We start from the raw sequence: 13,898 nt of genomic DNA, 5'->3' as shown, positions 1-13,898 counted from the left end.
ATTCGTCAGTCTTTAGCACCTCCTGCGCCCAGTCCAACAATCATCATTGGTGCTCCCACTCCCTCCTCCTTGGATTCCCTCATTACCACCCAGCTAAAGTGCCCTTCATCTCTCCATAGCAGTCCTCCACCCCGCACATACATTTCATTGGTATTATAGCGCAGGTAATGGCTGACTTTACTAATGTACTCAGCTATTTACATAAAATACAGATTTGCTCTTTGCAGTAGGCATATAAACCTTCTGCGCTTTTTTATGGCACTAAAACTGCCACTAGACAAGTCTGACCCTTTTGTAGCAGAAACATAGTCACAATACTTACTTGACTTTTTTATTGCTGCCTAAAAGCTACAGTTGAAAAGCGTCAGTTATATAGCGGGAGACCCCCTGGTGTCGGCCACTGGTCGTGACCTGCACCAGGGCAGTGAAGGGGTTAAAATACATCTCACAGCTATTTCAGCCTATTTACAAAATATACAAAACAAGTCTCTATTTAGAGTGCCTGTCATCAAAGCCTTCATGAAGGGGCTAAAACGTATCATACCTCCAAGAACACCACCAGTACCTTCATGGATGGCATTTTTCAGAATTATGGCTTAAGTTAGGACAAAGTTAAGACTATAATTAAAAAGGATTTTAAATTACAATTCATTTGAGTCTACACATGACATCTATCCCTGCCTCCCAGTCCAAAGTTAGCACTTATTAAATGTAATGAGCTAACTCAGTGGGAGAGATTGGGCTTATAGTAGTGAAAAACATCAGTAGTTTTTCCAAAACTAGGAGGTGTACAACTTAAAGGCACAGGCCCTACTTTTTAAATGTCTTTAGGGCCTACAATAGAGGTACCTTATAAGTATTAAAATTAAGGTTCATGCCTGGCAATGGTTTATTGTAACAGGTTGAAATGGTGGTTTAAAACTGCACTACAGATTGCAGTGGCAGGTCTGATAGGTTTTAAAGTGTCACTTTAGAGGGTGGTGCACAAGTGCTTCAGGTCCACGTGTAGCATTTAATTTCTAGCCCCGAGTACATAGAGTAAAATATACTAGTGAAGTGCAAGTCAGGTGTAAGACAGTTTTGCTCTGCTTTATGGGAGTTCTGCACTGGTTAGCAGTGTAAGTGCTTACTAAGACTACTAAAGCCAGCAAAAACAAAACCAGCAAAACAGGAGGGTGAATGCAAACCTTGTAGGGACTATAGTGCAATGGATGTCAGATCTAAAAGATGCCAACAAAAGAAATAAAGGAAAACACAAGCTAGAGAGAAAACCCTGAAAGTTTTCCTCAAGAACACATGCAGGTAGCTCAGCATGTACACTAAGCCCCAGCATCAAGATCATCCACCAAAGCCTCTACCAGAAGGATCCTTTCATAGTTGTCACAATGGATGGACCAAGATTTGTACAGCATTCAAGGATAGGATTGAGAAGGCATACCTCTACATTAATGCCACACATACTCTCACTTTGATCACATCTTGTGATGCACCCAGATAATCCTTTGTCAACCTATCTGCAGACAGCATTCAGATGTGCCCTGAGGCTAAAGTATTTGAAATGTTGGTAAAGGCGGTAGTCAGTGAATTCCTAGTGCATCAATTAAAGATCATGAAGACATAGCTCTTGCATCATAGCTTCTCAGACTCCCATCGGGTCCAGCAAATCACTGTTTCGCCATAAACTAAACTCTAGCCTTCACCCAACACATAATTACTATAGTGAAAGTATTAACTGCCACCTCATTGCATAAAGAAAATATGGCATCTAATCTCAGATGTTCTGAAAACAGTGGGACATGCCATAATCAACTCAAGACTGTATTTTGTAAATGTCCTGGCATGAGTACACCTGTCGCACCTTACTCTCCTCAAAGCTATACTATTGGTCTGAAGCCATATTAGTGCACCCATTTAGTTTATCCCGTTACACCTGTGCTCACTTATAGCTTTGCATTCCAGCCGGGATCATGTTTAAACTCTGCACCCTCATGCAAGGCTACACTTAAACAAACCACTGTATCGTGTGTACTCCTGAACATTTCTGGGGAAGCTAGAAATTTGATAAGGAAAATAACTTTTACTGGAAGTTGCAAAATTAAAATCTACCTCTGAGCAGTTATTCTCTGTGGCTACTACCTATGCCTTGGCTCATTACCAACACGCTTGAGGACATAAATACCACTTAGGGCATTCAGGAAACAACTTGAAGCTTGACTGTTTAAGCTAGTGTCTCACTGCAATATCTACAATCCATGTGGACTGTTTCAGCACTACCTTAAGCTAAATCAACAAACCAGGGTGCTATACCTTATCTGTGGTAGTTTCTCTGTATCCTTTCTGACATGGGATAGAAAAACGATTGAGCTGATCAGTGAAGAGGCATCAGCCATGCCTTGAATGAGCAAGGCCTAAACTGCAAGTTACTTGCAGAATTCTAAACCTAATTGCTTCTCACTACAAAGCTAGCATGCATACTTTTACAATGACCATACTGCATGCACTAAGATATTTTCCAAAGCACACACTTGTCCGAAGGGGTGATATCCCTGAATTGGTGCATTGTGGAGAAAAGTGAATCAACACAGGCTAGTGTTTGGTGTTTTGACTCCTCTCATAGGAGTAGCTTTATATGATAAAATGAGTCTACTTCATTGGAGAGTTTAGAGTAGTTCAGCTGTTACTTTTGCAAATGTTATTTAAGAAGTTTATAAAATCTATGGTTATCCAAGGCACAGTACTTTTGTTAGCACCCTTTTTGTAGCACAGTACTTCGCAGCTTGCCCCAAGAGGCCATTTTCTATGATGTCATTTCTAGTTCTATGTGCAGCACAGTTTACCACTGCTAATATGTTGGCAATTTTAATGCATGCAACAAATCAAGAATGTAGTGCCTGTTGCAAACTGAGTGCCAGTAGAGGTCATGAGAACCTGCAGCGATCACAATTTGCTGAAATCATGCACCACTCCACAACTGTACTCTTGGTATAGATTGTAGCCCTCAATTCATAGACTATACAGCAAGCTCTTCTGGCAATGAATTCAGCCACTTCATGTTGCATGCATGATGCCTCCGCAATGTACGTTAATGTAACTCAATTTATGCTGCTTGTAGGTTTCCATGGACATCGCTCGAACATGAGCCATCCACAAATAAAATCAACCCAATTCAATTGGTACATCTTGAATGTCTGGTCTTGGTTTGAACATAGGTTTCCTGCAACAATGCAGTCATGCTCAAATTCTTCTAATCCAGCTTTTCTTGGCAATGGTAAATGTATACTAATGTTATACGTTTCACACTTATTGATTGAAATGTTTCGAACAGCCAGTATAGGATGCTCCTACTTAATCATTCGGTTGATGATCAAATACTGGGTTCTAAAGTGCGATAGCAATGTCTCAGAAATGAGGTACCAACATGTAGGTGTTACCCATGACAATTGTTTCACTTTGCAACATGGCAGTCACAGTTGCAGCAACATTTTTTTCATGAATCAAGGCAGTGCCTATACAACTGGATCTTACACTGCAGAAAAATAAGCAGTTGGTCTCTTTGCATTGATATGCTGTTATGTGAGAACCAAAAGTGAGATCCTTTCTTTTTCATGGCAGAATAAATACAAATCTTTATAAAAGTTTGGCATTTTGAAAGCAAATCTACAGTCTCTCACCCGCAGGAAGGCTTGCATACATTCTTTATCCTGGACAGGAAATATCCTTATGAGTCAGCCTGTTTAGATGCCCTCGGAGCAGGAAAAGCTTAGAATCCCCTAGTAATAGCAGCCTACACTTTCCCATAAATATCCTTACTTCAGTGTTAATGAGTTTATTCCCAAATTTGCAGGAAAGTGGTATTTTGACACCTTTCTGAGTTTGCTGTCCCAAGTAAATAGCTTACTTCGGACAGTATTGCATCGTCGCAGGGGAAACTGTCCATTTTTAGTCTGCGATTCAACAATGCTTCAATCAAAGTATTCATTAGTACTCCGTCACAAGGCAATTTTATATGTTCATCTTTTTTCAATATTTGGGAGAAGATTGAGGGACATAGTTTCTTTGAGGGAATCTACCATAAAACAGAATATTTTGAAACTTCAATACAAAAATATATTAGTTATCCTCATGAAGAGGGATGGAGAAAAATGATGAGCACAAATCAGTCACTGTGAGCCATTTTGCATCTAAAGAAATGTAAAACTTCTTGACTCTGTACCACGGCACAATATAGGACTATCACAAACTTCTCTTACTGTGCATATTAAATCTGGAGTTGATTCCTTTATTATTGCAAACTGGAGCATTCTTACTCTTGATTCCTGAGATTGTTTTAAATTCAACATGACAATACTTTGCATGCAAACACTGGTGTACAATACATTAAACAATTTAACTTGCATAAACTATCACAACCCAGCTGATTTACTGGACTTATTTCACAAGTTATGAATTCATCTTTTTTTTAAATAGCTAAGCAATTTTTAGTGGCACATTTGCTGACTGTTTACAGATTAATTTTATTTTGACTGTAAATATCTGAATCTCAAATTCCACTAATGTACTTCATTAGAAGCATTGTTTTTCACTTTACTCACTTTTTGAATACCATTCTCTGAAACGTCTTCCCTTAACCTTGATACATTCATATGGGTATCTTAAATCTGAATTTCATCCTCATTGAGGTGGGTTTGTCATAATTAATTCATCCATAAATTAATCATCTTCCTCAATCGCTTGCTTCTTTATTTGTTTTCTTCAGTTTTTTTAATAGACTTCTAACCTCGGCTTCCTCACCTTTTTAGGTCGAGCGCGCAAGCGCTTTGAACGGTTGTATTATGGGCTTTGAACCACGCCCATTACTTTCACTCATTTGTAGGCTTGCCTTTCAAAAATCCTAAATCATTCATAAATGCTTTACGCTTGTCCCGCCTTGAGGAGGTTTTGTTACCAACTTGCAGACTGACCCTGTTACATAGATGATTGCTGTTATGTTTGACTGTGAGCTAAGTACTTTTTTTTTTTCTCTCCTTCGTGCTCATACGCATAGTGGCCATGGTGCTTTGAATCGGCTCGCTTATGTCAACTAATGTTTTACTTTTCATTTTCTGTTTGAGAAAGCCATGAAAGTGTTAATTCCACCATATAACTCACTAGTGCAGTACTCGGCGGAAAGCACACTTGCCATGTCTTCTACGGATTCTTACTGCAAAATCAGCCCACACTGCTATGTTTAAGTGAATTGCTTATTAGTAACATTCGCTTCTCTTAGGTGTTTCTTCTAGCTAGACACTGCTATGTCCAATTTATGTAACAAAGTCCAGTTAGGAATTTACTACACCAATAGCTCTATCCTGAGTAAATGTAAAACCCATTGCATTGCAAATGCTTGTTAATATAATCCTGGTGTCAGACTGGGTTTGGAAACATTTGAGCTGTACCTCTGCGCATCATATTGTGGTGCTGTGCGGCTCCGAATTGAAGCCACAGTGGGCCTATATAAGTGGCATTCCCACATGCTGTCATTAGTTCCTTTCTTCCCCCACCACTATACACAGACCTGGAGCTTACCTGCTTCTAAGATAGTTTTTTTTTTTTTTTTTTTTTTAACCAAAAAGACCCCCAAAGACAGCAAGATTCAAACCTTGTAAGGAATGTTGCAAGCAAATGTTTGACAGATTATCAGTTTGCCAATACTGCCTGGGGTTGAGACATAGCTCTAAAGACTGCAGTGATTCCATTTTGATGAATCTGAAGGTATGAGACCACCAGGCATTGCAAAAGTTGTTCCCAATGTTGGTTGGCTTTGCGTTCCAAGTCTTTAGGTACGCTGAAGAAAATAACACAGGAAATTCAAGCAGAACTCTGCCCTTTTCTGCGTTTCTCATAATTTTCAGAATGCACGAGGGCTTCAATATACCTCTCAATCACACTACTGAAGTCTGTCTGTTGAAGCATATCCCACAACATTTCCCCGACACGATAAGAGTTTCTGGCAATGTTTGCGATAGACCAACCAAATCCATAGGTCCATACTCTGCCTCTCTGGATCTTTACCAATTAACTCTGGCACTTCTTTGGGCCCAGAGGAGCTGCAAGGCCTCCATGTAGTGCATTGCTGGTGGATTTCACCTCTGTCCCTAGGGACACCCTTGCACATACCACCTACCCCCTCCCAACATCCACCACTGGGCCTCCTCTGACTCTGCCACCACAATCCACGCCAGTTCCTGAGACCTCAACGCCAACTCCATTGACACCACAGAACAAGTTGCCCACTGTGCTGAGTTGGCTCTACTTTGACCTGGGCCATGCTCTGCTTCAATTGAAGCGCACCCTCCCCAAATAGACTTTCCTTCCACACAAGAACAGATTTGTATGTTGCTTTACTTGTTTGGTTCAGATTTGGACAGTTATGATGCAGGTAATGAAATAAGGCAACCATACATAAAGACAATTGGTATACTGCCCTGCAAGAGGCTAGTGGCCTTGATACTTTCACTGAGACTGGCCTTCTTTCGCCCCCTAGTCCTACCACTGAGGAGAGCCCTACTTAAGCAAATGTCATCTGTAGGACAGCTGAAGTTCTTGACCTCCAGCTCCACACCTTGGAGGTCAAAACCAATTGTTGACAGAAGTGCTCCAGTCAGGGCAAACTTCTACTGTGCACCTCCCTCCCTTCAACTGAACACTTGCAGATATCCTTTTGGTGGCTTCATTTCTCCCCCCACCCCGCAACTGCCACACCAGTCTACAGTCCACGGGTTTTTCGGGCAAAGTCCAATCATCACTTGTGGACATGCCCCTTGACAGGATCCACCTGTTTGGGGGACAAATCAAATCCCCCTCTGGCGTGGTTCAAGGAGACCAGGGGCACAACAACCTCTCTGCGCTGATTGGCTTAGGCTCATCAGCCACATCAACTCTGCTGGTCCTTTTGTAGCTTTGGCAGAGGTACCCCATACTAGTAGCCAATTCAGCTCCAGTAATGTGCCCAGCAATTTCATGAAATTCCTCAGTCAGTTCATCATTTAGCCCACTGCCTCACTCCTCACACCCTGCAGCCCCACCTGTAAAATCCTCTTTAGAGTGAACCTTAGGTGAGCCCAGCCTTCCAGTTCCAGGATTTAACAATTCTTCCCAGATGCCAGACCGTCACATGGAACAGGTGGGTTCTGCAGATAGTATTCCCTTTATTACCAATCTGCCGCACCTTCCACCATCCCCAGACCTGCTGACAGAAGGCCATCTGTCCTTTTTAGAATTGCAAGCCCTTTCAGGGAAAAGGGCTGTTGAGAGTCCCTGTGCCAGAAGTAGTTTGTGGTTATTGCCACTTATTTGTAGAGCTGAAAAAGGACAGAGGCCTTCATGTATTTTTGACTTCTCCCTCTCTACAACTTCAATGTGAGGCAAAAAAAAATCAAGATGCTCACAATGGCCCAGTATTGGCAGCCCTCAACCTTGGGAGTCAATTGTGGTTAGTCCTGCAGAACGCCAATATCATAACCTCATCCTACAGGCCCATCCGCATTACCTGCTGCACATGGTGGTACAGGAGCATTTTCAGGTTTCTCTGCTCCCCTTTTCTCACTAGTGCCACTCAGATGTTCACAGAAGTGATGGTGGTGCCACCATACCTTCAGAGGTCCGGGTCCCAGTCTTCCCCTACTCTGGCTGAAGGTTAAATGTGTGCTCACCCCAGGTAGGCATCAAGACTACTGCGAACCTCCAGCCATCCTTGGAGTTCACTGTTAATCTGCTGAAGTCACACCTGACTCAGATGCTCCCCTTCATTGGAGCCTTTTGGAGCACGGTTTGGTTTCAGTCTTTTCTCCTGGAAAGGAGAGCCTGCTCCTTCAAGCTATAACAATCATTCAGCCTCTCTTGGATTTCTGTGAGGTTGATTGAGGGTATTGGGACTGTTGGCCTCCTACATCCTGCTGGTCACGCACACCAAGTGGCTTATTCAGGCTCTGTAGTGGGATCGGAAGTCTCAGTGGACCAGATTTTAAAGGCCTTTTCCAACCATGTCCAGATCTCAGAGGAGAGCGCAAAAGGGGCTGCTGGGGTGGCCACTTGAATGTGATTGGGTCAGTGGCAGACCCCTTTCCCTATCCCATGCAGAGTTGATAGTGGTGCTTGTCCTTTCTGGGTGGTGGTGGCTACCAGGGGGGGAGGTGGAGATCAAATGCTTCTGCTTTCCAGCAGATGCGTGGCTCCATATAAGCGTTCTGGAACAGAGTTCCATCTGCTTGCATTGAAAGCCTTCCTTCTGTCCATCAAAGGATTGGTTGATATCAAAACTGTTTACACTGGTCAATGGGACAAATATGTTGATGTGTGTGGAGCTTGCCAGATTGACTTGTCTCTAGGCTAAGTTATCTGTTTTTGTCCCTTGCCTGACAAGGTTTTCTTGGGAAGAGTTAAGGGATATCTTTAGGATCTTTTAGCCTTTTTACAGTTGCCAGACCAGCTTTCTTTAAGTCATAATTTTTGAATGGTATCTAACATGTTTCTTTCCTCTCCTTCAGGTTACCTTAGTGGGATTTTACCTTAGTCCTCACTTATTTGATATGCACTCCCATTGACCTCTTCACAGCTGTCTTCTGATGGTCCTCACCCTCTGAACTGTTCTTTATCGCCATCACGTGAAACTTGAGGTTCTGTGCTGACCTGCCATACACCACCACCTTCCCAGGCAAACTAGTTCTGCAGTTGCGAGCATCCCACTTGCTGAAAGTTTTAGCACTGTTCCATGTCAGTCAACCCATCACCCTGTCAGCATTCTGTGCCCAGCCTTACGCGTCTGAGGAAGACACCTCCATCGCTTTGAACCAAAAAGAGCACTGTGCTTTTTACGTCAACCATACCAGAGGACAACGGATGGATGGTCAACTCTGTAGAGTTTACTGGAGTGAATAAAGGCAAGGCTGTGCAGATAGTCCATCTCCTGCTGTATTGAGCTCTGCAACAGGATTTGCTATGTAGTGGAGAAAAGGCAGTCTAGGAGCTCATTCTACCAGGGCCAAAGCTGCTTCCTCTGCAATGGCACCTGGAGTTCCTGTCCTGGACATCTACCAGGTGGCTAAGTGGTTCTTACTCCATACATTCACGAAACACTACTAGCTGAACAGCCAGATTTGCTGTGAAGCACTTAATGCCTGCTCTGCCTTACTAAGGACTTCTTGGTTTGAGCTCATTCACAGACCCATTTCCACATAGGCATTACTCTAGTATCTGTTCAGAAGGTGAGAAATGAGTGTTTAGAACAACAAGTTACTCACCTTCGGTTACACTTTTTTTGTAGAGACTAAGTGCAGGTCCCTCAATGACTCTACTTCCGATTCTGTAAATTGGGCTGTATACCATTAATAAGATCCCAAATTAAGCAATCTATCCACTTTTCATAGATTGTTCACGGTTGTGGATCTGCACCTGTGGGCACAGACCGCTCATGTGTCTGGTGATATAGGCTCGGTATGTCATTTCTGGGGATGAACTGCTTCTGTGGAGAGCCACTTGGCATCCCCTACCAGAGCAGAGATGCTGCTCAAACGTTTCCCGATCCAGTCTGGCGCCTTGGTAATATTAAAAAGGTGAGTTTGTGTGTATTAAAAAGAGCGTTACTGAACACAGCATTTTCTTACACTGCACGTCATGCCTTTTCGCACAAATTATTGCATCCATCCAATTATTAAAAGAATTCCCAAATTTACCTTTCAACATTTTCTTGGTAGCTTTACCCAGCTACATACTTAAGTTTAGGTTGATTTAATTTCGAACGCACATGCTCATATAATTTAGTTTCTATAATTTAGTTTCTTCACTTCAAAGGTACCTTATTCAGAAAACTTTTTTTTTTTTTTTTAAAGGTCATTTATAGTGTTGTGCCAGTCTGACCCACAGACAAGCATGTGAACTATGGTTTAAAAACTTATAATACGCTGGGCTAACAGGAGGTGAATCATGTTTTCAGTTAATTTTTAAACTTTACCAAAAGTGCACCCATTGTCAATTTCAAACTAACTTTACAAAACACATTTATTTACAATGCAATTTCAAACAACTCAATTACAGTATCCAAATACAGCCAAAAGCAGTAAACCTGTGCATGCGTACTGGGGAAAAAAGGTGGAAATCAAACTCCCTTCCAAAGTGAAATAGCAGCAATACCCTAAACTAGAATCAGTACAGTTTGCCCTTGTGTGCAGAGTAAACCACTACTGTTGCTAATTAGCATTCCTTCAAAACAACTAGACTATTGGGGATCGCGCTACTTTTTTCTAAACTTGGAGAGCCGACTTAAATCTTCAACAGACATTTCGCTGTGTTCTCCTCAAATCTAAATTCTTCACAAATTCACACTGTCAACAAATTATCAGTATTTCAGTAATGCACCATGTAAAGAAATGGCTCCCTGTTGCAGTTACCCCCCACTTTTTGCCTGATACTGATGCTGACTTGACTGAGAAGTGTGCTGGGACCCTGCTAACCAGGCCCCAGCACCAGTGTTCCTTCACCTAAAATGTACCATTGTATCCACAATTGGCACACCCTGGCATTCAGATAAGTCCCTTGTAACTGGTACTTCTAGTACCAAGGGCCCTGATGCCAAGGAAGGTCTCTAAGGGCTGCAGCATGTCTTATGCCACCCTGGAGACCTCTCACTCAGCACAGACACACTGCTTGCCAGCTTGTGTGTGCTAGGGAGGACAAAACGAGTAAGTCGACATGGCACTCCCCTCAGGGTGCCATGCCAGCCTCTCACTGCCTATGCAGTATAGGTAAGACACCCCTCTAGCAGGCCTTACAGCCCTAAGGCAGGGTGCACTATACCATAGGTGAGGGTACCAGTGCATGAGCATGGTACCCCTACAGTGTCTAAACAAAACCTTAGACATTGTAAGTGCAGGGTAGCCATAGGAGTATATGGTCTGGGAGTCTGTCAAACACGAACTCCACAGCACCATAATGGCTACACTGAAAACTGGGAAGTTTGGTATCAAACTTCTCAGCACAATAAATGCACACTGATGCCAGTGTACATTTTATTGTAAAATACACCACAGAGGGCACCTTAGAGGTGCCCCCTGAAACTTAACCGACTGTCTGTGTAGGCTGACTAGTTCCAGCAGCCTGCCACACCAGAGACATGTTGCTGGCCCCATGGGGAGAGTGCCTTTGTCACTCTGAGGCCAGTAACAAAGCCTGCACTGGGTGGAGATGCTAACACCTCCCCCAGGCAGGAACTGTGACACCTGGCGGTGAGCCTCAAAGGCTCACCCCTTTGTCACAGCCCAGCAGGGCACTCCAGCTTAGTGGAGTTGCCCGCCCCCTCCGGCCACGGCCCCCACTTTTGGCGGCAAGGCTGGAGGGAACAAAGAAAGCAACAAGGAGGAGTCACTGGCCAGTCAGGACAGCCCCTAAGGTGTCCTGAGCTGAAGTGACTCTAACTTTTAGAAATCCTCCATCTTGCAGATGGAGGATTCCCCCAATAGGGTTAGGATTGTGACCCCCTCCCCTTGGGAGGAGGCACAAAGAGGGTGTACCCACCCTCAGGGCTAGTAGCCATTGGCTACTAACCCCCCAGACCTAAACACGCCCTTAAATTTAGTATTTAAGGGCTACCCTGAACCCTAGAAAATTAGATTCCTGCAACTACAAGAAGGACTGCCTAGCTGAAAACCCCTGCAGAGGAAGACCAGAAGACGACAACTGCCTTGGCTCCAGAAACTCACCGGCCTGTCTCCTGCCTTCCAAAGATCCTGCTCCAGCGACGCCTTCCAAAGGGACCAACGACCTCGACATCCTCTGAGGACTGCCCCTGCTTCGAAAAGACAAACTCCAGAGGACAGCGGACCTGCTCCAAGAAAAGCTGCAACTTTGTTTCCAGCAGCTTTAAAGATCCCTGCAAGCTCCCCGCAAGAAGCGTGAGACTTGCAACACTGCACCCGGCGACCCCGACTCGGCTGGTGGCGATCCAACACCTCAGGAGGGACCCCAGGATTACTCTAAGACTGTGAGTACAAAAACCTGTCCCCCCTGAGCCCCCACAGCGCCGCCTGCAGAGGGAATCCCAAAGCTTCCCCTGACCGCGACTCTTTGAATCCAAAGTCCCGACACCTGGGAGAGACCCTGCACCCGCAGCCCCCAGGACCTGAAGGACCGGACTTTCACTGGAGGAGTGACCCCCAGGAGTCCCTCTCCCTTGATCAAGTGGAGGTTTCCCCGAGGAACCCCCCCCTTGCCTGCCTGCAGCGCTGAAGAGATCCCGAGATCTCTCATAGACTAACACTGCGAACCCGACGCTTGTTTCTACACTGCACCCGGCCGCCCCCGCGCCGCTGAGGGTGAAATTTCTGTGTGGGCTTGTGTCCCCCCCGGTGCCCTACAAAACCCCCCTGGTCTGCCCTCCGAAGACGCGGGTACTTACCTGCATGCAGACCGGAACCGGGGCACCCCCTTCTCTCCATTCTAGCCTATGTATTTTGGGCACCACTTTGAACTCTGCACCTGACCGGCCCTGAGCTGCTGGTGTGGTGACTTTGGGGTTGCTCTGAACCCCCAACGGTGGGCTACCTTGGACCAAGAACTAAGCCCTGTAAGTGTCTTACTTACCTGGTTAACCTAACAAATACTTACCTCCCCTAGGAACTGTGAAAATTGCACTGTGTCCACTTTTAAAACAGCTATTTGTGAATAACTTGAAAAGTATACATGCAATTTTGATGATTTGAAGTTCCTAAAGTACTTACCTGCAATACCTTTCGAATGAGATATTACATGTAGAATTTGAACCTGTGGTTCTTAAAATAAACTAAGAAAAGATATTTTTCTATATAAAAACCTATTGGCTGGATTTGTCTCTGAGTGTGTGTACCTCATTTATTGTCTGTGTATGTACAACAAATGCTTAACACTACTCCTTGGATAAGCCTACTGCTCGACCACACTACCACAAAATAGAGCATTAGTATTATCTATTTTTACCACTATTTTACCTCTAAGGGGAACCCTTGGACTCTGTGCATGCTATTCCTTACTTTGAAATAGCACATACAGAGCCAACTTCCTACACACCATTAGCAACAAATTATGTGCTGCATGCAGTGCATGACACAGTATCACAAAGTAACACAGATGCAATCACCAATAGATACAATACTTTGCAAAACACATCGCTCAAAACCTATGAATGTCAACATTTCTCGACAACATCTGTATGTACACTGGCAGTACTTCGAAAACACACAAGATGATGGGAGAATGTTTGCAATAAGCTTAAACACTGGCAAACGTTTTGGGTAACAATCCAACTTTTACTCACCATTCCACCTCATATTATACCCATCCATATGCATAGCACATCTTCAATGCCCTAGTGACTAAGGATCTGCACAAATGTGAGTCCCGTGCGCACTGAGCCACTGGAACCAAGTTACTTTTTTATTTGTTTTCCAGTTCAGAGAAGCCCTGTCTCAGCAGTGGGGCTGGGCTGTTCGTGTTGGAGTAGGGTCATGACTGATGTGCATATGGCGGAGTCCAATCTGAGGTAGCACAGTGGGCAAAAGAACAGTGGCTTCAAATGCTACCCCAAACGATTGCCAGTGATTAGACTTTGCAAGCATCTTCCCATCACATGTTGTGTGCACTACTACAAAACCTCTGGACTATACAATTCCTTGACCACCAATTAAGCTTAATAATTAGCATGTTTCCCCCATAAAGGCCACCAAACCGAAACTCGAATCAAGACTCATTAGAAGGAGCATCACTCTCTCATAGACTTGGTCAAAGGATATTGCTAAAGTGCACACTATTCTTAGTTCTTACCTTATGTGTTTATTTTAAAGTTTTTTATTACAGAAAGAAAGGTTAAAAAATCAGATAAATTAGCAAGCAGG

The 13,898-nt window shown here is 43.9% G+C and overlaps 1 protein-coding gene across 2 annotated transcripts in view; it reads left to right on the top strand.

Annotated features, from left to right (window-relative positions):
* The window catches only part of LOC138261172 (BTB/POZ domain-containing protein KCTD5), a 195,054-nt gene that overhangs the window by 108,549 nt on the left and 72,607 nt on the right, over positions 1–13,898 (top strand). The gene's annotated exons all lie outside the window — the stretch shown is intronic.

This window comes from Pleurodeles waltl, chromosome 10 (genome assembly GCF_031143425.1).
Source record: "Pleurodeles waltl isolate 20211129_DDA chromosome 10, aPleWal1.hap1.20221129, whole genome shotgun sequence".
Lineage (NCBI taxonomy): Eukaryota > Metazoa > Chordata > Amphibia > Caudata > Salamandridae > Pleurodeles > Pleurodeles waltl.
Note: the sequence above shows the minus strand (reverse complement) of the source record. Positions and strands in the feature narration are given on the sequence as shown.